Raw genomic sequence first — 24,016 nt, 5'->3', positions numbered from 1 at the left:
GTGCTTCCAGGTCTCAGTCCTTGGGTCATTCTCCACTATCTGCTTTACCTCAGTATGTTGACTTTTTCAGGGTGGGGTTCCCAAGTTCTCTACTCTGCCCTGTCTGCACTCTTTCTTTAGGTCATTTCATGTAATATGATGGTTGTAGATACCTATGGTCAGTGACTTCCAAATTTTATCTCAAGCACTGTTTTTTTCACCACATTTTTATTCCTAGGTCCAGCTAACCTGTATGAGTTCTCTACTTAGATGGCATGCATTTCAAATTTAACATGTCTTTAAAGAACTTTCTAAATGTTCTGAAGAGGTGTTTCTCTTACAGTGTCCCATGTCTTGGAAAATGGCAGGATCGTCTACCCAGCTGCTGAAGCTGGAGGCCTGGAGGTCAGCCTTCAGTCCCCTCTTGGCCTCATTCCCCTCGTGCCATCCAACAGCAAATATTCCACCACAAAATAATCCCTCATCTGTCTGCTTCTCTCCATCTCCACTACCACCAACCAAAATTTCTTACTTGGATTGTTGCAACGGCCCTCCTAACTGGTCTATTCTACTCCTGTCCTTTAAAAATCCACTCTTTGTAGCAGTGAAAGTTAATTTTAAAAATTCCGGCAGATCATGTTAATCTCCTACAAAGTCCCTACCGATGGCTTCACAGCATATGTACAAGAAAATCTCAACTGCTCACCACATCTCCCTGCAGGACCGGGCCACGCCCCCTCTCCATTTCCATCTCGTACCACTCCCCCCGCCTTCCCTCCCAGTGCTCCACAGATGGCCCAGAACGTGCTCCGCTTGCTCCTCTTAAGGCCTTCTGCATTTATTATTTCTCCACCTAGAATGCTCTGCCCTCAGTCCTCACATTTCCTGCTCCATTTTATCCCTCAGGTTTCACTTCAGAAATTCCTGATGACCCTTCCAGAGTATTTCAACCCAGTCACTGCCACTGTACCGTTTCCATTCCTCCCAGTAAGCACCGCTATCTGGGATCGTCACGATCATGCATTGTCTTTCTAGTTGACAGTTTCTTTCTCTCTGAGCTAAAATGTAAGCTCCATGGACCCTGTCTTGCTCACTCCTGTATCTCTGACACTTAGACCAGAGACTAAAAGGTACAGTGCTCAATAAATACGTATTTGTTAAACAAATGGATTGTCTGTATGTTACAGAATTACATTTGTTCTTTGCCATTTCATAGAGTTTTGGGGCTTCCTCAACGAAATGAAAACTCTCTGAAGGTAAGGACTCTGGTAATTCCTCACTAGGATTATTATACATACCAATAAATGCCCATTAATAAACTGACATGTAAATAATGCCATCTTTTAGGATATTCTTCCTCAAGGAGTTATATTAGCTCTCATGATTATATTCAATATAAGGCAAAATGAAAAGAAAAATAAAACTTTGTTTATAGGAAAGCTGATGCATATTTCAAATATGCTGAAAACTGAACAAAAAGATTTATAGCAAAAGAAAGAAAAACAAGGGAATCCAGGAGAAAACCAAACAAATAATGCACTAAACATGTGGTTATGAAGATCATGGAAAAAACCATGAAGTTATTAGCACTTTATTAATTAACTCATTCACTCATTCAGAAAATATACATAAGAGGTCCGACTGCATGATGGGCTCTAGCTGTGGAACAGTGAACTAGAGACACAGTTCATGGGCTTGGAGGACGACTGAATAGTGAAGGAGAGAGAAAAGTCTTCGTGTAATTACAATATAGGATAAACAGTACCAGGACGGACAATCACAGGGGCTGGAGAGACTCACAAGAAGCCCTACTCCAGATCTGAGGGTCTAAAGGAGCACCCCAAGAGGAGGCAGCCCGCCCCACGGGGTCAATGTTGTGTTCTTCGTATTTTAATGCACTTAGAAATCATCCCTAGGAAGCCAGTTAAAATGCAGGTTTCCAGACCCCTCCCTGGGACCCTGATACAAATAATCTATAAACTACACTTCAAGAAACTGTTCTTAGTGAGCTAAGGTTCTTTGGAGTTCAACGCCACTTCCAGGTTTGAGTCTCAGCCCTGCTCACGCACTCTGGCTCTGCGGCGGGTGTCTTTCCCCCTCTTACCTCAGCTGCCTCAGCCGTAGACCAACACTCGGCCAACATCAGCAGGTATCACCATCATCATCAACGTCATCATCAACCTAAAAAAAGGAAAGGGAAATGTTGCAAGCAGAAGAACAAGCTCTGGAAAAGCCAAAAGGCATGTGGGAAAATGTACTGTAACTACGCCTGGAATAACCAACATAAGAGAACAAGAATCCCAGTGATTGTGTATGGTTGTCATAAAGTCTACACTGCTGGTCTAAATCTGGCCCACTGCCCCTTTTTGTAAATAAAGTTTAATTGGCACACAGCCTCGCCCATTCATTTATCTGTGGCCCATGGCTGCATTTGCACTGCAATGGCAACTGCAGTTGTACAACAGACATGAGGAGCTGGCACAGAGACCAGAGGCAAAGCCTGAGATGATTGCTATCCGGCCCCTTATAGAAAAAGTGTGCCAATCCCTCATCTAAAGATAGGATGGTGTGATGGTCAGGGACATGGGCTCTGGAGCCAAACTCCCTGGGTTTGAATCCCAGCTTTGGCGCTTGCTGTGCGACCTTGGGTAAGTGACTTAACTTCTTTGGGCCTCAATTTCTTCTTCTGAAAAACTGGGGTAATTAAGGCACCTTCCTCATGGAATTAGGAGGATTTTTATTACTTAATACATATAAAGTCCTTAGATGATTTTAGCCCTCTAGTCCTGTCATAGAATGGGCACTCCATAAATAATATGATGATTAATAAAGAATAGATCCATATTCACTGACTGAATTTGAACGGCTTATGAAAACAGGCTTGGAGGGTGTATCTCTGAATATGCACTGAAGCCGGGAGGATGAAGGCAGAGCAGCTCTGCTTTGAATAAAGTGGCAGCATTACTAACTTAAAACATCTCTGATTGAGCTCTTCTACATCTTTACTATTTCCTATGCATGCACAGAAAAGCAACCAGACTCTTCACAAAGGTCTGGCAACAAGCAAGCAATCCACCGCAACTATGACCAAATTCTGTGTATGCAAAAACACCCTTTATTTTTTCTCACACATACACTGTTATTGCCCTGGCCAGGCCACCTCCCTGTCTGCTGTCCCAGCCATGGTGGTGTTCTCTTAATAAACACTGCACAAACTCTTTTTCCTTTTTTGGTTCCTTCTCAGTCCTTTTTCTCCTCATAAGAACCCATGTCCCAGCTTTGATGGTTCTCTTGGAAGGTATTGCAAGCCGAGTTGTTGTATAAATGATGATGGTTGGTTACAAACACAACCTGGAAGGAGGAGGGGCGGACCTGAAACCTCGCTCTGTCCCTGATTTGCAAGTCGACTAACTTCTCTTAGTCTCAGTTTAAATGCCAGTAAGATGGGAATGATGATAATCCTGCCTTCGCAGACTTGACATGGGGAATAAGTCACATAACATATGTATAGCACCTGGCACATGTACAGTTTCCCAGGAAGGGATAATAACAGTTATCCTTATTAATAGAATTCAATACTGAAGAAAATTTTGGCTGGTACTTTTCAGTAACACTGCAATGAAATGCCTCATTCCACATATTCAGCAAGTGAATATAGATTCTCCCCTCCTAGGAACACCGTATTTTTTCCTCAAGAACATTTAGGCACTTTCTGTTATTAAATTAAAATGTTTATCCCTCAGGAGACAAAACAATGAACTCCCACACCAATTCTATTTATGAAACAAAATGCTTTGGTTTTTCCCTGACTCCAATCCTCCTTTATGTACAATCTCTTTGAAATAGCAGGATGTTTAGAATGATTTTTACATGGTGTGTGTGTGTGCATGTGTATGTGTGTGCACACACAAGCATTTTATGTGTTTATTTCAGGGCTAAGTTGATATCTGCAACTTGTCTTGAGAACCATCCTTCATCTGCTCTCAAACAGGAGCTGAGACCACGGGGGATCCCGACAGCAAGAGGACTTCTGGGCCCTTATGGTGTGGGTGCCCACAGTGCTGTGTGGCTGAGGAGACGTGGGGCTAAACAGGAGGCAGATAGGACCCAGATTTTCAAAGACATTTGTTATCTTTCTTGGAGAAGATCAGACATAGGCAGATATGAGTGTTCTACAGTTCTGATGGACACACACATTTCTTTGGGGTTCTGTCCACAGCTGTGTACACCCCTGTCTATTGTATATGTTAAGCTGTCAGTCAAGAGGCAATCTCTCCTGGGAAGAACCAAGTATCTTTTCTTGTTTCTGATGATGTAGCCCACAGTTTAAAGTATAGCTTAATAGAAAGACCATTGACTTAGAATCAGGAATCATGGACTTGATCCTATTTCTCCTTCCAAACTGACCTCAGAGGTTACCTCCTCTGGGAATGCTCTTACGCCTGACCTCACACCCAACTGCCAACAGAAGGATGTCACCTTCCGGTATGATCACATATTGAGATGGACATACTGCATTAAAGCTCTTACTGTCTCCGTATTGTCTGTTTGTCCCTCTTTGGCAGAAGAGACTCTTTTGTCTGTGAATCCCCGGTGTCCAGCTTAGCTCAGGCCTGTGGAAAGTACTGAAGGAAAACAGTGGTGGGTGATCATGGCACGAGGGTTAGAGAAAGAAGAAAAGACAATGCCGAGCAGAGTTTGAGGCATGCTTCTATTAGTACTGTCTGGATAGGGTGACCAAATCATCTCAGTTTGCCTGGGATGGCCTCAGTTTTAGCAATGAAAGTCCCAGTAAACTGGGATGGTTAGTCACCCTATTCCTAGATGAGGAATCTTTGCATAAGTTGTCTAATCACTCCAAGTCACGCTTTCTTCTCTTTTATCATGAGAATCAGCATCAGAATCCTCACCTGCAGAGCTGTCATTTGGTGCCACCTAAGCAAACGCAGTAGCTATCTGTTGACTGCCCAGGCTTCCATTCCCCCTTCTGGTAGCTGCACCCCAGTTCTCCTTTAGGGGGCCATTCCGTCTCCAGTCTCAGTCCAAGTGGTTGACTCTACCTTAACCCCAGCATGGACCCATGACCAAGGCCTAGCCGATCAGAGGGATCCATCCCCTTGGCCACCATAATTAGTCTGGAGATGGTCATGTGGCCCAAGCCTGGCCAAGAAGACACAGTTCTCAGACCTTTGCTGGAAATAGAGGAAGATGTGTTTTTATGTCACCAGGGCTTTTAGCTGATAGACTATGAGTCTGATGTGGAGAAGACAGCAATGCTGGGAGAGGGCCTGCTTGAGGGTCAGGCCAACCCAGGGAAGCAAAACGGAGAGATGGAGACACGCCCTGCCAATGTCTTTGAGCCTCCAGACCCAGCCCTGCCAGATTGGCCCTGGATACCTTAGTAACATAAATAACCTTTTGTGCTTTAGGTCATTTAACGTTGAACCCAACTTGGAACCAAAGAGTCCTACCAGAGCAAATTCACATCAATACAGGATGTTAAAAACCAGATTTTACACATTTCACTTCTCAGTTTCTGAATCTGCCTTAAATCTCTAATATTAAAAATCTCCTTTTTCTACCCATGAGTATACAATTTTGCATTTTATACTTAAGAGAGGGATGTAGTCTATCCAAACAGTGGATAGTGAAAGAGTAGTTTACCTCCCACAACTGTCTAATCTGGTCCTGTTCCCAGCGAACACTTACTGTAACTAGACCACATACTTTTATCTACCATTTCACTCAAGTCTACCAACAACCCTAACAGGAGGTACTCACTGTCCCCACTCAACAGATGCAACAACAGAGCCTTTCTAAGGCAAAGCAACCCAATCACCATCATAGACAGCGGCTTCAGAGCTGTCCATAGAGAGGAATTATAAAATAATAAAAATGTATTCTTTTATGAATGTGTTAGGCCAAGGCTAGTATGTCTGCTCTGTATCAGAAACAGTGATGGTGTGCTGAAAATACCAAGTTGATCAAGATAGTCACAGGGATTTGCATCCTGATGGGATGACATGATGCACAAGAAACCACGGGAATATAATATCTGGCCACTCTGGGAGCCCGCAGGGAAACAAAGGGAGCAGTGAGTGACCGGGAAGGGGAGACCACTTTAAATGAGCTTGGGAGGACAGCCTCTCCCAGGAGGTGACCTCTGCGTGGAGACCTGAGTGAGGAAAGGAACAAGAACAAGGTAAGGACAGCGGAAGGGTCCCGGGCAGGCGGGCATGATGCCTCCTGCACAGGGACCCCGAGGATCAAATGAGAGCCTGTGTGGGAATGTGGTTGGCAAGTTGTAAATGTTGCATGATGCCAGGGACCCACCGCTCCCCGGCTGGGGTGGCTCCTGGAATGAAGCCTTCCTACACCCCCATCCCCTTCTTGTGGCATTTTACTTCTGCAGGCCCGTTTCCTCATCTGTAAAGAAGGCGTGTGAAGCACCTCACGTGGGGCCTGCCTACAATGAGAACTCAATGAATAATTCTTCACCATTATACTGAGTTTGGGGAACGCATGAGGACTCCTGCGGGGAAATGTTCTTTTTTCTTTAACACCTATCCACATCTTCGATAGGTGTTCCCTTATGATTCTTTGGCTGCCCACAACAGAAATTCATTCTGGCTATGTAAAGGCGAAAGAGAGATCAGGAGACAGAATTTAATGGAAGAATATGTAATCATATGTAAAATGTAAACACCAAAGGAAAAACTGCAGAATCAGCTCTCAAAAAGTAGAGAACCCGCAGCCACCCTGTGGACCGGCGGAGAAGAACCGGGTGGGCAGGGCCAGGGCAAACCCCTTCTGGAGTCATTCTTTCCGAGATTCAAATTGCAAGAAAATGGAACCATTCCCTTAAGCTTGGATCGTGTGCATATCTGCTGGCCAATGGGTGGTGGGGAAGTTTGACTGACATCCCAAACGCAGAGCAGAAGCAGTTAAAATTCTGAGCAGGCAAAAAGGCATAATTATAATGGGCAGATTTGATGCCCAAATAAGGGGATGAAAACTTCTAGCCAAGGAAGCAAACTGTTTCAAATTGTAAATATGGTCCAGGGACAGAAAAATGGGAAAATAGAGTATAAACTGGCCATCAGCCCCCTCTATGCATGAGCAGCAGAGCACGGGCTGAGGTTTCCAGCCATCGAGTCTGAACCCCGGCTCCTCTGTTTGGCATCTGTGTGAGTCTGTCCATGTCATCTCTCCGCGTCCGTCACCAGGTCCTCATCCAGGAAACTGAACCTGTTCACAAAGCTGTTAGTAGAATTAAATGAGTGAATGCACGTGGAGTTCTGAAAATAGTGCCCAACATGTATTAAGCGATCAATGAGTTTTTGTTATTCTTACAATAATTGACCGTACTGATTTCTACATAGTATGTAACAGATAAGATTGCTGGTGTTGTCAGATTCAGTTGTGGTTCTGAAGGCTACTGATGTTCATAGATTTGCAGATTTTTGAGGCACCAATTTGTGCCTTTGCTTTTGTGTTGTTTCCCTGCTCTGTGATCTTACGAGGTGATTACATTTTTGTTTCTGTAGCCAAAAAAAAAAAAAGGCTGTAAGAAGAGTGAAATCCCTAGAAGACCTACTAAAGGTAGTTTGGAGTCAGGATGTCTTCAGGAAGCACATTGCTCTTGGTGGAAATACATCAAAGAGAAAGCCAGGAGTAGGAACAAACACTCCCAATTTCAAGAATCGCTGTCAGGACTCAATGGCGTATGATTCACTCTGCTTTAAAAAGATGATGCTATGGTACACTTAGGAACAGCAAGTCCTAACACCAGAAATAGAAAGTGGAAGAAGGGAAAGCTAAGGAAGCAAAAACCCTCCCCTCCCGTCCAGTTTTTTGAGTTTACACATCTTTAGTGGCAATGCTTACCTACACTGCAGCTTTTCAGAATTTCTTCTTAGGAGCCTTTCCAAACCAAAGCAAGTCTTATGCTAATGTGACTTCATATTTGGAAGTGGAACGGTGGCTCAAGATAAGATTGTCAGGCTTCTAAGGCTGGAAATATACGTTCTTTCGCTTGGAATCCTTTGTGGCACCAAATGTGAATTCCACACAGGGCTTCCCCAGATCCGGTCAGGGAATGAACAAGCTCTGCAAAGTCAGATGCGCGTAGGGAATACAGAACCAGTCTCCACATTGTTGCAGCCCCTTCTTGCCCTCATCCCTCTTTGTCTGCATTTCCTTGTAACATGCCAGTGGTCAAAGTGAATAATGATATATTTGTGTTGTTGTTTAAGAGAAGCCCTTGAAAGCCATTCTGAGACTGGGGTCCAGAAATCTAATCTTTGTTTGATTCTGTGTTTAGTGGGGATTCAAATCCCAACTTAATTTAATCTTTTGACTTATCCTGCAGGTACTGCCTGATTATATTCCATTGCCACCCATAACAGGATTGCAGGGACAGAATCTTGCCATTAGCATCTTGAGAAACAAAAGCAGAACTGAAACTGTCGCTGATATTAGTCAATGAAACCTGCTGTAAATGAATGACTACTTCCCCCAGCATTTTCCCCACTGCCTTATTTTAATAAGCTATTGCAAGGATACACAGAAAAAGTTGCAGAGTCCACTGATCTCCAGAAAACCTTGAATTTCAACTCAGATGCAGAACCTGAAATCCTCTGCCAATAGATAAGTTAAAACAACCCCTGCAATAGACAGGTCTGGAAATAATTTGTTAGTAATTTTGATGATCTGTTTATGTGCTCATTCTTCTTAGGGTTGTATGCTAGTTGGTAAATTTTAATCAACTTAGAAATAATATATAGCCTGGTGAAATGGGAAAGATTTCCATCTCTGTAATTCGGCTGCCTGGGTTACAATCTTCTTGCTACACCAGCAACTTTGAATGAGTTCATAACCTCTTTATGGCTCAGTTTCCCCATCCATGAAATGGGGATAGTGATGCAACGTATGTCATAGGATTTTTGAAGGATTAAATGAAAGAATGCATGGAAAGTCCTTAGAAAATGTTAGCACATAGAAATTATATAATAAATAGTACCTATTGCTACTACTCGGGAAAAAAAGAAAATACAGAAAAATAGAAGAAATAAAAAAATAGCCCTCCCTGTCGAAGAGCCACAATCTCCCATTTTGTGTGTTCTTCCTTTGTTGAGATTCTCTAGCTTCATATACTGTGAGGAAGGTGGAGCATATTCTGTGGGGATAAAAGTAGAGTCCAAAATTCAATTGACTTAGGTGCTCAAACTCAATAGTGATAATTAAAACCAAGGATACCAGATTTCCACGAAGCATATGAACAGACCTGAAAACCACCTTCACAGCCTGAGTGACTGGGAGATGGTAAAACGGCCTGCGACCAGATTAGGGGTCTTCCTTGCAAGAACCAGCGACCTATTTAGGCTGATTTTACTGAGAAACTAATTTGTTATAATGTTATTGGGTCACACAGCATTTCTGGGAAAGCTGGAGAATTAAATCCAGGGCTAGCAGCCACACACATGGCCTCAGGTGACATTCAAAACTGGTCTAGCAGGCGATGCTGCCCAGCGGCCTGCCAATACCCAGTGACCTTGGCGGCTGCCTCTGCCCCCTGCCAGTGCTCCCCCAGGAACTTGATCTGCAGCTGGAACCCCACAGTCGCCAGAGGGATGTCCGTGCAGCCCCTTATTTCTTTGCTCCACCAGCTCCCATTCAAATATCAGGCAGGCCCGGGCATCTCGGCGGAAGAGCCTCGATGAACCTGGCCTTCGGGGCAACATGGAGAAGTAAGCATATGACTGTTTCAGTAGGTCCTGGGGGAGGCAGGCTGCCTCAACACTAAGAGGACTGCCTTAAACATAGAAAAGGGTTTAGGGTATATGGAAAAAAGAAGACCAAAGCATATATGCACCACAGCACCACAGGTAATCTATACACTTATACTACCTGTGAGAAAATAAGTGGTTTATTCTTTATCTGAAAGCAGTTTCACAATATGCTGCAAGAGGCTTAAGATCATTCATATCTTTTGACTTTATAATAATCCCACTTCTGGTAAATCATCCAAAGGAAGTTATCAGAGAAGCAAATACTTATGTACAAGTATATTAACCAAAGCTTTATATGTTGATCTGAAAGAGCTGACAATACTCTAACTTTGTTAACAATGAAAGGATGATTTCAGCAATGTTAGGTCTATTATTTCAAGCATTATTTGAATTATATTGTTAAGGAAAAAAGTGGGAACTGTGAAAATTCACACATAATGTGATTGTGAGCTAGATGCTGTTTTAAGAGCTTTACATGAACTGTCGCACTGAACGACAATTCTATGAGCCACAGAAGTCAAGTGCTATTTTCAAAGGAAGTGTAAGTAAATTGCCTCAAGGAAAGAGGAAGAGGAGAAAGAAGAGGAGTTTTAGAGGTGTCTGACAGCCTAGACTCTTTCAAGGTGGCGGGTGCCTCTCTCCTGTGTCTGAGAATCTGCCCGAAGTACACCTTTGTTTCCCGCAGCCGAAAGGAGGACGGGGGCACCTGCGGCAGAGCAGCCCCAACACCTCCCATCTCCCTCTCGGAGCTGGACGCTCTTATTTCTCATATGCTAAACACATAATGTTTATTTTAATCTTAAGCCCTACTCCACATTCATCACCCTCTAAAAAGATTTACTATTGTTTGCTTTTTTATAAAAGCAAACTTTAATTTTAGAAGAGTTTTAGATTTGCAGAAATATATATGGCAAAGACAGGGTAGAGAGTTCCCACGTTCTCTGCACCCAATTTAACATCTTACATGCGATGGTGCATTTGCCATAATTAATGAACGAATAGTAATACATTATTATTAACTGGAGTCCATACTTTATTCCATTCCCCTAGTTTTTGATCCAATGTCTTGGTCCCATCCAAGATTCCACATGACATTCAGTCCTCGTGCCTCCTCAGGCCCCTTTTGGCTGTGACAATTACCCAGACCTCCCTTGCTTTTCATGATCTTGACAACTTTGAGGAATACTGGTCAGGTATTTTTGTAGAATGTCCCCCAACTGGGATTTGTCTGATGTTCTCCTCATGATCAGACCAGGATTATGAATTTTGGGGAGGAAGATCATGGAGGTAAAGTGCCATTTTCATCCCATCATATCAACAGTCCATAATATCAACACAACTTATCACTGTTACTATTAACCTAAATCACTGGCTCGGGCAGTGTTGGTCAGGCATTTCCATGATAAAGTTACTCTTTTTCCCCCTCTTCCATGCTGTACTCAGTGCAGAAGCTATGCCTAAGGAGTTGGGAGTCAGGCTCCGTCTCCTGAAAAGCACAACATCTATGTAAATTATTTGGAATTCTTCCACATGGAGATTTGCCTCTTCTCCCCGATCCATTTGTTTATTCAATCATTTACAGTAGTAGGGACTCACAGATATTTATTTTATACTTTGGGCTAATACTACTTTGTGTATTTGTTTCACTCATATTGTTAGCTTTTGAACACCAATAGTGGAAGTGAATAAAACCATTGTCCAACTGAATGACCTGAAGAGAGTTAAGAGTCAATACCCAGCAAATATGTATTGGCACATACAGTGCACCACATCAAGATGGCTTTCTTTAGCAGATAATAATGCAATTGGCCACCAACCCTTTGGGTTTCTTATTCTTTGTCCAAGATCAAGTCTTTGATATCATCATAAAGCCAGCCTGCACAATGGTTGGATTCCACGATCCTTCCTGGAAAGACTTCCTTACAGAGAGGTCTCTAACACACATCCATTCACTTGTTTGTTAATAAGATCACAAGTTCTCCTAGTCTGCTATCCGAGTCCTGCAGCTGCCTTCCTCATTCCTCACCACGTCTGCTTATCTTTCACACACTCCTTAAGTGTCCTCCCTGTCAGCATGGACTTTGTTCATGTGAATGACACATACTGGAAAGAAAATTCTAATGCATGGACTCATTCACATTTCTTCTCCCTCATTTCCAAACTTAGATGACTGTTTCCGCCACTACACTCTTTAATTCTGGTCCTGTCATCCAGAGCCAGTTTCTGTGCCTTCATTCTTCCTATTGCCCCAGAGACTAAGTCCACTGATTGCCCCATTTCTCTTCTTGTCTTTTTAGTGTTCTGCCATTCTCAACCTATAAACGCATTGACCTTCATCATTGTTATCCATACTAGCAGTTTTTGAATACTTGACTATGTGTCAGATACTGTAATGAGCATTTATTTCATAGGTGTTTCATTTAATGCTAACTTCAACTGTATAATGTAGCTACTATCATTAGCCCCATTTTTACCAAACAGGAAATAGGCTCTATGAAATCAGGGAACTTGACCAAGATCTTGCTGCTATAAGGTGGCAAAGTCAGGATGGATGTTGTAGCAAGGTTCTGCAGAAAACCTCACATCTCCCCACTGACTTGAAGATTGTTTTCTCTGCTTCCTGTTCACTTTGTTCTGAGCAAAATATGAAACACACTTCATTTAATTTCCCCCTCCACCACACATGCCACAAACATACTGATTCATGCCTCTCCTTTGAAAGTCAGTGTTGAAGTAAAATTAAAAATAACCATATTAAATCTTCAATCCCCTCCAGAGGGGATGGTCATGGGGCCAGCAAAAACAAAAAACAAACCTTACAAACAAATAGTGGATTATCCAAAGTCACTAGGCAGTAAAATTTAAGCCAAGCGAGCTGGGAGAAAACATACACATGACACAACGCATAATGGCAAATATCTCAACAAATGACATCCTCGGGGGTGAAAAAGGTCATAGGAGGGAAGAAATGTAATCCTGGGTCCCCAGTATGAATGCAAAATTAAGTAAAAGGGCTTTGACTCTGGCCTCAAATGCTTTTGATTTCTTTTCTTTCTTTCTTTTTTTAATGGACGATAGAAGCCTTCTAACCAGCAAGGTAAATAGCTCATGGGTTATTTATTTTATCTCTATTCCTGGTTAAATTGAGTTCAGAATAATTAGATAACCCTAGAAAAGCTGTGACTGGTATTGCTAAGTCCACCTAATGATTTTCCCAGGTAGTTGCCCTGTGAAAGGGGTTCTCTGTTACAACAAGCTTTAAACTGTTAATAGAGTGAAATCACAGCTTCAGCAGCTAACCCCAGGTAAAGTGGTTCTGGTCGGGCAGTAAGACTTGGGGTTGGGGGCCAAGTTGCTCGCTTTCCCCAAATGACCTTTCTCTCTCACTCACGGCTGACAGTTCTATACCAGATGTAACAGTTAACTTGCTCTAGACACCTTACACTATTTGTGGCCCTAATTGAGGGACCTAAACAAACAAATTAATCACCCTGGCCCATAAAAATGACAGAATTCATATGGTAGCATTCTTCATTCCCTCCAATTTGTTTTCCTGAAATCCCCGCAGCGATTTATTTGCTGAATATGCGAGTTTTTTCCCCCTTATGAAAATTACAAATTGTTGTCAAGGTTAACGAGTTAATATTCTCATTCAATATTTATTTTATGGGGAGATGGCGGAAGCATGACTGTTCCTGTACTTCTTTCCACTGCAAAGTCTGGTTTCTTAATCAAAATGACAAGGACACTGTCCTTTGTATGATACTTGGAATCATCGAGACTAAAAAATGAGCTTTATTAATCAACAGACCCTGATTAATTATTATAAAGTGCAGCGCCTACATTTCTGTACATTTTAATAATTCCTGCAGAGTCTAACAATGTCCCTGGGGATTTAGATTCTTTGGAGTTTGAATTTTTCTAAGCAGTGTCACAAAAAATAGTCAAGAGGAGCAGGGTTCTTGCTCTAATTCACTTCACTCAAACCAGCAAACCAGAGGAAACTTTCATTTTTTCTATTTCCCATCTATAATTCATCATTTGCATACAAAGTAAGGAGCCAAGAATCAGTGGTTTCATCAGTTTTCAAAATACCGGGGGAAATGAGGGTGATTTATCACAGGCCACATGATCTAGTTCACTTAATCAGAATATTTCAGTGCAAGATAGACTGACATAATTTCTTGATCAAAGTGACCACACGAAAGATCAACAGGAGAAAGGTCAGGGGTCTGAGACCCTCTTGCAAGCCACAACCCCCTCACTTCAGGCATGGCCAGCCCCAGTCCCGATCAGCAATGGGCCGTGACCGTTCTGAAGTCTGCAGGTGTGCAAATTTTTTAAGTTTCTGAACCACCCCTTTAATAAATCACCTTAAAAATTGCCTAGAGCCATGGAGATATTCTCTATCTTGACTGGGGTTACATAAGGCTATATATTAGGTAAAGTTCATGGGATTGTACCCTTAAGATCTGTGCACTTCACTGTGTATCAATTTGACCTCAATGTATTTTGAAAAAGGAGCTTATAGGAGATAAGAAGAGAATCAAAACAGCAATGCATATATGTCTATAATAAAATATTAGTAAGATATATGTCTATCTAAAACACATATATGTGTATGTGTATACACAGGTATATATATTTATGTATGCATGTGTGTACATGCACATATATATATATACCCACACACATGATGCCTCTGACCAGCCATACGCTCCTGCTTCTTGTTCTCAAGATGGCTCTGAAGTACACATTGATGTAAACTTGCTAAAAGGAGGAACGAGAGCTTCCAGCTCTTAGGATCTCTTGAGAATTGAATGAGTCTATGCATGAGAGCGATACAAGGTGGCAGAGATTCACAGGGCTGGCAGATCTCTATCACCCCTGACTTTGATGCCCTAGGATAGGGGTTCTCTTCTGCACTGAATGACGAGGAGGCAGCTTCAAGAGGAGAGATCAGTAGGCTTCCGTAAGACTATCTTACTCCAGCAGTTACCAACCATGCTATTGCTATACATTGGCACGTGATAGGCTGTTACGAAGTGGGGTGTGACTGATCATTGCTAATAATAAGGTACTGAAATTTGTAATGATCTAAAATATAATAATAATGAATTTGAATAGATGCAATTATTCTATATGCATAATTAGAATATGCAAATATCTGCCCACATATGACCTGGACCACCACATTCACTGGTGGGATTATGGGGTTCTTTGTCTTTATTGCCTGAACTTATGTTGAAGGAAAAGTGTGTCTTTGGGTAGGATCCAGGTAGATGGGCCTGAGGCACTTGCATGGGTTTTCCTTCAAACAAGAAAGGTTTAGAAGCAGTGGGATGTTCCACAGTGCGACCCAGGGTAGATTTGGTACCAAGTGGGAGAATAAAAGCCATCCTGTGGTCAAAGAAGAAAGAGCAGGCAGCTATAATCTGCATGACTGACAGCCTAAGACCAAATGACAGCAAGGACGAGTCCATGCATGTCACATGGAAAGAAGATGAGACTGAACACCAGATCCCAGACCCTATGCTACACGCACTTCTGCATCCTGTGCAACCTCCTTGAACTTAAAAACGACTCAGAGGAAGAGAGAAGGACCCTCAATTAAAACATTTTATTTCTATCATGTGGCATACGTGGGACTTGCCTCAGTTGTGAATTAGGTCCAAAAGTACATAATAGAAAATCCAGTAAAAGTGCCTTAATGAGATAGAGAAGTAGTTCTCTATCATTTAAGCAAAACCCATTGGTAGGTATTCTAGGGCTGGTATGGTGGCTCCAACGTATCACCAAAAGCTCAGGTCCTTTATTTCTGTTCTTCCATCTTTAGCATGAGGCTTCCAACTTCAAGCTCTCTCTGGGAGTACCATATGGCTGTTAGAGCTCCTGCAATTGCATCAACATTCCAGGAAAATAGAAGGGGAGGAAGCAAGAGGAAGGCCAAGAACAGCTAGATGTCCCATTTTTAACTTCCACACACTGACTGGCACTTTCATCTCATTGCCCAGGATGTGTTACATAGCCACTGCTGCCTTCAGGTGCGGCTGTGAGATGTTGCCTTTTAGCTGGGCTCACATTGTCCTGAGTAAAACTGGATATTTGTCACAGAGGAAGAAAGGGGAGAATAGATATTAGGAAAGCAACCAGCAGTCTCCACCACCAGTCTCAGAAAAGAAATTAAGTTGACTTAGAGAACATCAAACATGTTCTGTTTCCTCATACGAATTTGAGTTTGTGACCTGCACCAGCTCCATCTTGTATAATGTTTCCTTGAGTAGGAGAAGGATGCACTCAAAGACAGAGCTCATGGATTTGGAAATAGCTAACAAGACTCTCATCTCCAGGTGGAGACCAAGTGAGCAACCATTAAAATGAACCATTTGTAGTAGCAGCAGTTATGAAGTATTTTCAAGCTTAGTTTCTCAGCAAAATTCTTTTTAGATCTCATCAAAGTCTAAATGCACCTCTGGAGGTTCTATAGGTGACTCCATTACCCAAACTGGATGTCACCATGGAAAAAAGTTGATCAAGAACACCTGGCCTACATGATCCAAAGAAATGTAAGAGGGAGAAATGTCATTCAACCCTGCAATGTTTCTGGAAGGCAGCCCCCCTTGCCTTCTCAAGTCATCTACAGTAGAATCCTTATAAAACATACACCAGATTTCTTCATGGGGCTCAAGCATTGTGAGGTCAGGACACATGCAGGTGCCCAGGTCAGAGTTTTGTGGCTTTTCCTGCGCACTTTTTAGATAGAAGTTCAGTTGGTACATCTCACGGCTCTGGAATTCTGGGCCTCCTCACCACACTTGCATTTTACCCTGTAGTACTGCAAGTTCAGATCAGAGATAATAAGTAAATGAGATTATGATGTTAGCTTTCTCCAGAGATACCAGCAGTCCAGGTCGTAAAACTACCATATGGCAGATTTGGCAGCCTTTGCTGAGTGCCATGGATTAATTATCACATAGACAGACTCCGCTCCCCATTTGCAAGTGCCTCAGGCCCCCTGTGGCAGGGATTGGCAACCCGGTGAAGGCGAGAGCTTGTATTATGTTTGGCAGGGACACGATGTGACCTTACTGCAGCCAGTACTGTCATCTCTTAACATTTCGCTAGTGATTAAGTTTATCATTTCAAATAAACATAAAATGTCAGGTCTCTGGGTCTACTTAACATGGAGAGCCAAAATAGACCCCTCTTTGATTTAAAAGGGTCCAGGCCAAGAGAACGATCTGATTAGCTCTTCCATCTGACTTTTATTAGGGCTATTGGATAATATAGTGAGGGCAAGATCCTTGTTCCAATTGGCCGGCTGCCACGAACCAAAGCCCCACAGGGTATCTGCCATATTTCCCTTGACACGTCCAGGTTAGTAACTCAAAGCAGGGTCACTGGGCGGATCCTCCCAGTGTTTTGCCTTTCAGCCTGGCACCTACTAGTCCAGAATCAATTCTGTTCACATTTATCCTGATCCTCCATCAGGTAAGATGCCTCCACCTCCTGGACTTCTTCTGTTCCGATTCTCACCTACCAGGACAGATGAGAGTGCTTATCAACCTCTCCCCATCTGGCGCTGCAGTCAGTATCCCATTCTCTCAACAGATGCCTTGCCACCATTTGACAACGGATATGGAGCACTGGTTGGTTTACTTCCTAAGCATATTCTCACTGAACTGGAAATCACCAAGTGGAAGGGGTGAGGGAGCCACGCTCTGTGTCAGCTTAGCTCTCAGCAGATGTTGCTGTAAACGAGATGCAACAAGCTGAGATTTGCATTAAAGGTGCCGGAGATGTCTAACAGCTCTGCCTTCAGCCTGGTCTCTGGTTTCTTTGATGACGACATCACGCATGACTGTACGAGTCAGTATCACGTAACCACAGACTCCAGGCAGCCATACTTTTCAATCTGGGGCAGAAGTCAAAGTGACAGCCTCCTCTGAGCTCATTCATTCATTTATTCAATAAACATTAAAATCACTGCTCTGGCCTGTATCCACTCATCAACTGTCATGCAGGATCCTTCTCTGTCTCTTGCAGCCAAATGGGCCTTCTCTTAGTGCTTTGAAAAGCTGAGGTCCTTTCTCCCTCAGAGACTTCTGTCATGCTTCCTAATTTAATGTTCTTCTCCACTCTATTTGACCATCACTTGCCTACTTAACTTTTTACTCATCTTTCACATGTCTACTCAAACGTCCCTTCCTTGAGTAAGCCCCACAGTAAGTCTTAACAACTGGAAAGAGAAGCAAATAATAAAGGACAGCGAACACAATTATAGTTAAAAATTAACTGTGTGATGACTTGTAAATGCCTACTTTCCCTAATAGCATGTAAGCCCCATGAAAGTCGGGACTATTTTGACCAATGCTGATCCTCAATGCCTACCGAGTCCAGTGTCTTAAACAAAGTGGTGTTCAGTACGTATTCATTTATTGATAAATTGAACACTTATATGTGTCGCCAAGCAGTTGCTCCTGAGCTAATGAAAGTAGTAGTCCCAAAGGAGCTCCCGGGTGAGGGGTGAAGGATGAGCAAAGGGTGGTACTGTGTCATGGAAAGCATTATGATATATTGTAGGGCCTGCGATGGGTATTATGTTGATATTAAAATATGGGGTTTTCAGTACCTCTTACCACATTTCTGTAACCCCCACCAACACCTTCAAGGGGAGGGCAGATACAGACTAGATATTTTTTTAAGCCAATTTATAATCCATTGAACTTGTAAACCAAATAGCATTAAGAAAGCCAAAGTGATTTTGATTTTTAAGAACCTGGCTGTGTTCACAGGGAAAAAAATAACAAGGTTTCATCAGAATTCCAAATATCAGTATTATTGCTTAAAAGACTAGGTAAACATCATGTTTCAAAAATAAACCAAAAAATAGGGGCAGCTATATGATGGTGCAGTAGTCTTACTCCCACCTGGTAAGAATACTTTTATTTTATTCCACTGGTAGGAGAAGAGTTTGGGACAACATGGAAGCCATTGGTGGGTATCCAAGACGCTCCCGCCTTTTTGTCTCATGAAGAACTACCTTTGGTGGGAGAAACTGGTGTGAGACAAACACCCAGGTAGGTTTGGGGAACTCCTAGGTCAAGAGGACTTGTCACTTGCTTCTTCTGGCGTAGCCCAGTCAACCCATCAGCCTCTTAGAAGCTCCCCCGACGTCAGCACAGTTCTTCAGCAACATGGCACCAGAAAAACACAGTCTCCAAGCAGTCTATTAGCAAGGGCTGAGGACGTTTCTGCACGTGGAGTTCTCAGGACATGTCACAGAGCACTGATTGTGTCAGGATGGTGAAGAAACCAGCCACACGTTCCTGAACTCCCAAGGAGCAGAGCTTATGTGCTAAATCACAGACAATGAATGAAGAATGCAGGCACACTAGACATGAGAAGGAAATTCCAGAACATGATTCCCAACCACCACAGAGAATAACCTATTTGTATAGAGGCCAGTGGGGCCAGAGGATGATGATCAGAGTAGCCCTAGAAGTTTCTCCCCTAATGCCGATGACTTTCTCATCATCTTGCAATGCTCCAAAAATGACAAAACCAAGGGCCAAGAGGAGAGGTGCAGAATCTGGGCTGTTGCTGAGATTTAATTTGGTAGTGACAGAGGTGCTGAGATTAAAGTTTTCAGCCATTAGTGGAAATAAGGGTCCTCGAGTTAAAATTTTATTTTAGTTGTAGAAAACAAACCTACATTTCTGCAGCCCAGACTTTCAACATTTGAACCTATTGCAGTGCAAGTTGCAGTGAGAGCTAAAGAAAGGAATTACTAGATCTGTCTATGGGTGAATAGAAAGACAAAATTTGAGTTGGGTCATGAAACAAGAAAGAGTGTGTGAAGGTGGTGGGACATGAATTCCAGGTAGGGAACAGCAGGTGTTGAGGAAAAGAGAAGCAGAAAGGCATGGACCAATCAGCAAAAAGAAAGGAGATCAGAGTAGTTGGAACAGAAGGCTTTCCAAAGGAGTGAGGCTAGAAGATGAGGGTGAGGCTAAGCTAAGGAAAATAGATGCCACCCTGCAGCCTCTGAAAGTGGGTTTTAAAGATAAAGAATGAAGTTGTCAAAGTCTTCTACAGTGGAAGGGAAACCCAAGCAACTTCTTTTAAGATAGTTTGGTTTTATCTCTCAAAGTTTTAAGTGCACATGACCTTGACTAAGGAATTCTGTCTCTAGGAATCTGAATCAGAAAGGTTTGTCTGCCCATATACACAAAGCTGGGTGTACCTAAAGTTTATTACTGCAACAGTGTTTAAAATAGGAAAAAAAAAGTTAAGAGTCTAAATGTTTATTTTAGGGGACTGATATAGTAGATGATGAGATATACAAAAGTTAAAAGGAGTAAAATTCATCACTATTCCCCAAGATTGGCAGATCTCCAAGATATAATTAAATTCCAGTTTCTCTCCTTTAATAACTTACATCCTTGAGCAATTTATTTAACCTCTCTGTGCCTCTGCTTCCATACGTATAAAACAGAGAGAGGAGTATGTGCATCTCATAGAGTTGTCATGAGGATTAAATGAGGTAATACATATAAAGAGCTTACCACAATGAGCTCTTTGTGTTAACACATGTTAGACAATATGCATTATTGTTATTATGTATTAAATAGAAAAATAACTTACAGCACAATTTACATAGTGTCATCCCATTTGGGTTAAAAAACTGACATGATACTGGTGTGACTTAAATATTTATAAAACCTTTCTGAAAGAAGACACATGGAACTGTTGGCAGGTAGGAGTTGGAATAAAGGCTAAAGACTGGTAGGTAACAGGTTACTGTATCATTTTATTCCCTTCCACACTGTGTTTAATTAAGACAAATAATTTGTTTGCATTATTTGTAAAATGCCCCCAAAACAACAAAAATATAATGATAATGCTCAAAACATGTTATTTACAAAATGTAGATTACCTGAGGTCAATCTACACAAGATGATTTCAACAAATGAAATAATTGATGGAAAACTAGCACACAAGAAATGTGCAGGTCATTATGATGCTGAAACAGGCTCCAAAATAGTCTGACTCAAAGAAAATTCCCACAGGCTCATTCAGATCGGCACTCTGAAGGTGGGAAAAGTCTTCCCATTTTTATTAATGTTGTTATTAAATACTATTAATTATAATGAAATACTATTGCCAATATTAAGAATTATTATTAAATATTCTATTATTATTACTATTTTCTTACTCCATAACTTATTAGCATAGTGACCTTGGCAGATTTTATAACTTCTTTGGACTCTTTTTCTTCACCTGAGTATAGTAATAGTCCTTTCCTCTGGGTAGCAGTGAGGAATAAATGAGATAATACATGTAAAGTACTTTGTATAATGTCTAGCATAATAAGGGCTCAAGAGTGCATAGTAACAATAATAATGTTATCATCATCCTCTTCTTATATTATCCACAGGGTGGATATGTCCTGAGGGTCACTTTCCCCTACTGAGGCCAGTCTCCTGAATACCATGCAAAGGAAGAGCTGATTCAAAGACAAACATCTGAGAAATCCAAGGTCTTTCTTAGAAACACCATCCTCTATGTCTATAGATTAACCCTTCTGGGTAGTGGGCAGTGGAGATACCTGATTTGAAAAAGAATAGTCAATACAAAATTGACCTACTATGTTCCAGGCATTTTGAAGCTCAGGAACCCTGGCAAATGAATATACTTGGATAAAAGGCATTTCCGGCTCCCAACAGAAACCAAACCAAACCAAACAACAATTGCTTTCACTGCTCAAAAGAAAATGCCCCATGTTCCTGTCTTCTCATGAGATGATATCACCAAGAAACCATCATTCAATGTCAATTTATGAGAATCAGCAATGCAAAGTAGTTAAATTAAGTCATGGTAGGGATTTAAGACAGGGATATAATTAACACTGATGGGTGCTTGGATTTTTTAAAACCAACATCAGGAAAACCACACAAAACTACAGTGTAATGTAGAACATTCTCCTGTGCTGGCAGGGAAATGGACTGTGCGACCCACAGGGTCTCTGTTCCAACTTTAATTGCTACTATTCTCTGGGATGTGATATCTTAATCAGAAACAATAGCTTGTCTAATTGACTAAGGTTGGGGGGAGGCCTGCTACCTCTCACAGATATCTGAACAGCAAGCACAGTAAATGAGTAATGCAGGGAAATTAAGAAAGGACAATTCAGACAGTTAGAGCAATTAGATTGTGAAGAGTCATACAAGCAGAGACCCAAAAGCGTCTTCGCTTTAAGTATTTAAAACTGGAAAGGTGACATACAGAACATTCTCTGTGGAATTATCTTTTACTGGCAAGATTGGATGGTCTATTTTTTTTTCAAAAATAATATTGAGTAATTGCTCACATTCATAAGGTGTTTTTCACTCAAGGAGCTTAAAGAATTTTCACATATATTATGTCCACATCGCTGGTTGCCATCACAAAATAGTTTATTATAATCCCAAGTTAGGAGATGTGGAAATAAAGACAAAAGTGATGTATTGTCTCCTATATGCCAGATATATTACCATATGTAAGACAAAATATAATCTAGGAAGGATCCTATATGAGAAATAATCCTGGTACAAAACACTAGTGCTCCCCAATATATATTAGGAATATTCTACATAAACAATATGGCATAGCTATGTTTATTCAAACCTTTGCTGGCATGTACCTGGAGAAGAAAGGAAGAATCTTTTCTCTGAAAGTCATTTTTCTAGAAAGTATTAGCTTATGCAGACTGAATATGTATTTTCTGTAAGTCTGAGTGCAAAGTTAGAATGAAGTTTAAAAGCAAGGGGTACTGCACTGAGAACCAAGGGGCCTGCCACCTCCTAGCGAGGCATGTAATTTTTTGGACAGGCCACTCAGTGTGTCTGGAGTGACATTTTCTTAACATTTCCACTGCCAAAGACAAGTTTCTCCTGTCCCCCTTCCTCTGCCATCCCAAGAAATCTGTGCAGATCTGTCACACTGCATTTACTACATAATGGACCTATTGCCCCTCGCCTTGTGTTTTTTCATTATTGCTATTTGTTCATCACCTGCCAGTCAGAACTTCTTTAGAGTAATAACCATTATTATTATACTCAAGTGAACCAACAACTTGATTTGTTGCCTTACTCGGGGTAAATTTCCCCCTAGCATTCTAGAACATCAAAATCAGTCCATGTATCTCCATTCCTCCCTGTAAGGACCTTTACAGGTCCAGAAGCCTTAAGTCTGGAACCACTGACCTAGGTGGCTCTAACTTCAATGAATGAAGAAGGGGTGAGTAAAAGCAGGTGGGCCCTAGAGTAAAAGCACCTTGGTCCTTTAGGATGAGAGGTACTACGTCCACCACAGGTGTCATGAGGGGACAGGGTGCCCAGGCCTAGAATTGGAAGATCTTTCAACTGGACGAAAAGAACTGGAAATCCCAGTTTCTATGTGAAATCTCACGATGTTTCAATGTTGGTCACCCCTGTATTCACCAAGTCAAAGATGCTGTTACTTAAGAGGCATCTTGATTTCTGAGAAATTAAAATGTAAGGAAAAGTGCTTTCTGGAATCAGTCTAGTTGGGTTTTTTTTCTTTTAAAAATACTCTTATTTATACTTTTCTCATTAAAATTACACTTCATAAAATTTTAATTTATTTGCAAAAGGACCCTGAGACTGTGACCTGTGGACCACCGGTTCTTTTCACTTCTGCCTCATCTGTATGTCCTCCAATGTCCCCTCTTGCCCTGATATTTGATTACTCAGTCAACAACATTGAGATGATAATGAACAGAAACTTTTAAAAATAAAATCCTCCCTAGGAAAACCAGAATGTGAAAAAGACTGAGAACTTTGTAAGTCCTAGACAGACATACCAAACACATCCCAATTTAAATAATCATACAGAGCTAAAGAGTTGCTCACAGCTTGATTCACTGGCATTCTACTAGGCTACACATAAAATTGGTTAAGGACTTTTCTATTGTGATTGACCTGAGTTTTGTATTTCAAAACGATGATTTGTAATCTCAGGGCTCAAACATTTTCGTAGAGCTTCACGAAGCTCCCAGCACCCAGTCCCTCAGCTTATGCACCTCATAGATGAACTGGGCCTGTGCAAAGCACTGATCTGTTTCATCCTTCAAGTGAGGACCTACTAGGGGCCAGGTGAGAGTACGTGTTATGTCATTTCATCCTCACATTACACGCTGAGGAGGGTATTATGCAGCTGTAGCTTATTAAGAAGGAAACTGA

The 24,016-nt window shown here is 41.8% G+C and overlaps 1 long non-coding RNA gene across 1 annotated transcript in view; it reads right to left on the bottom strand.

Annotated features, from left to right (window-relative positions):
- Positions 1-24,016, bottom strand: part of LOC118920686 (uncharacterized) — a 223,985-nt gene that overhangs the window by 84,738 nt on the left and 115,231 nt on the right. The window contains exon 2 of the long non-coding RNA XR_005028018.2: positions 2,084-2,160. This is a non-coding gene — a long non-coding RNA (uncharacterized LOC118920686). The remainder of the gene's footprint in view (positions 1-2,083; positions 2,161-24,016) is intronic.

This window comes from Manis pentadactyla, chromosome 5, assembly GCF_030020395.1.
Source record: "Manis pentadactyla isolate mManPen7 chromosome 5, mManPen7.hap1, whole genome shotgun sequence".
Classification (NCBI taxonomy): domain Eukaryota; kingdom Metazoa; phylum Chordata; class Mammalia; order Pholidota; family Manidae; genus Manis; species Manis pentadactyla.
This window is presented reverse-complemented; position numbering and strand designations above follow the sequence as displayed.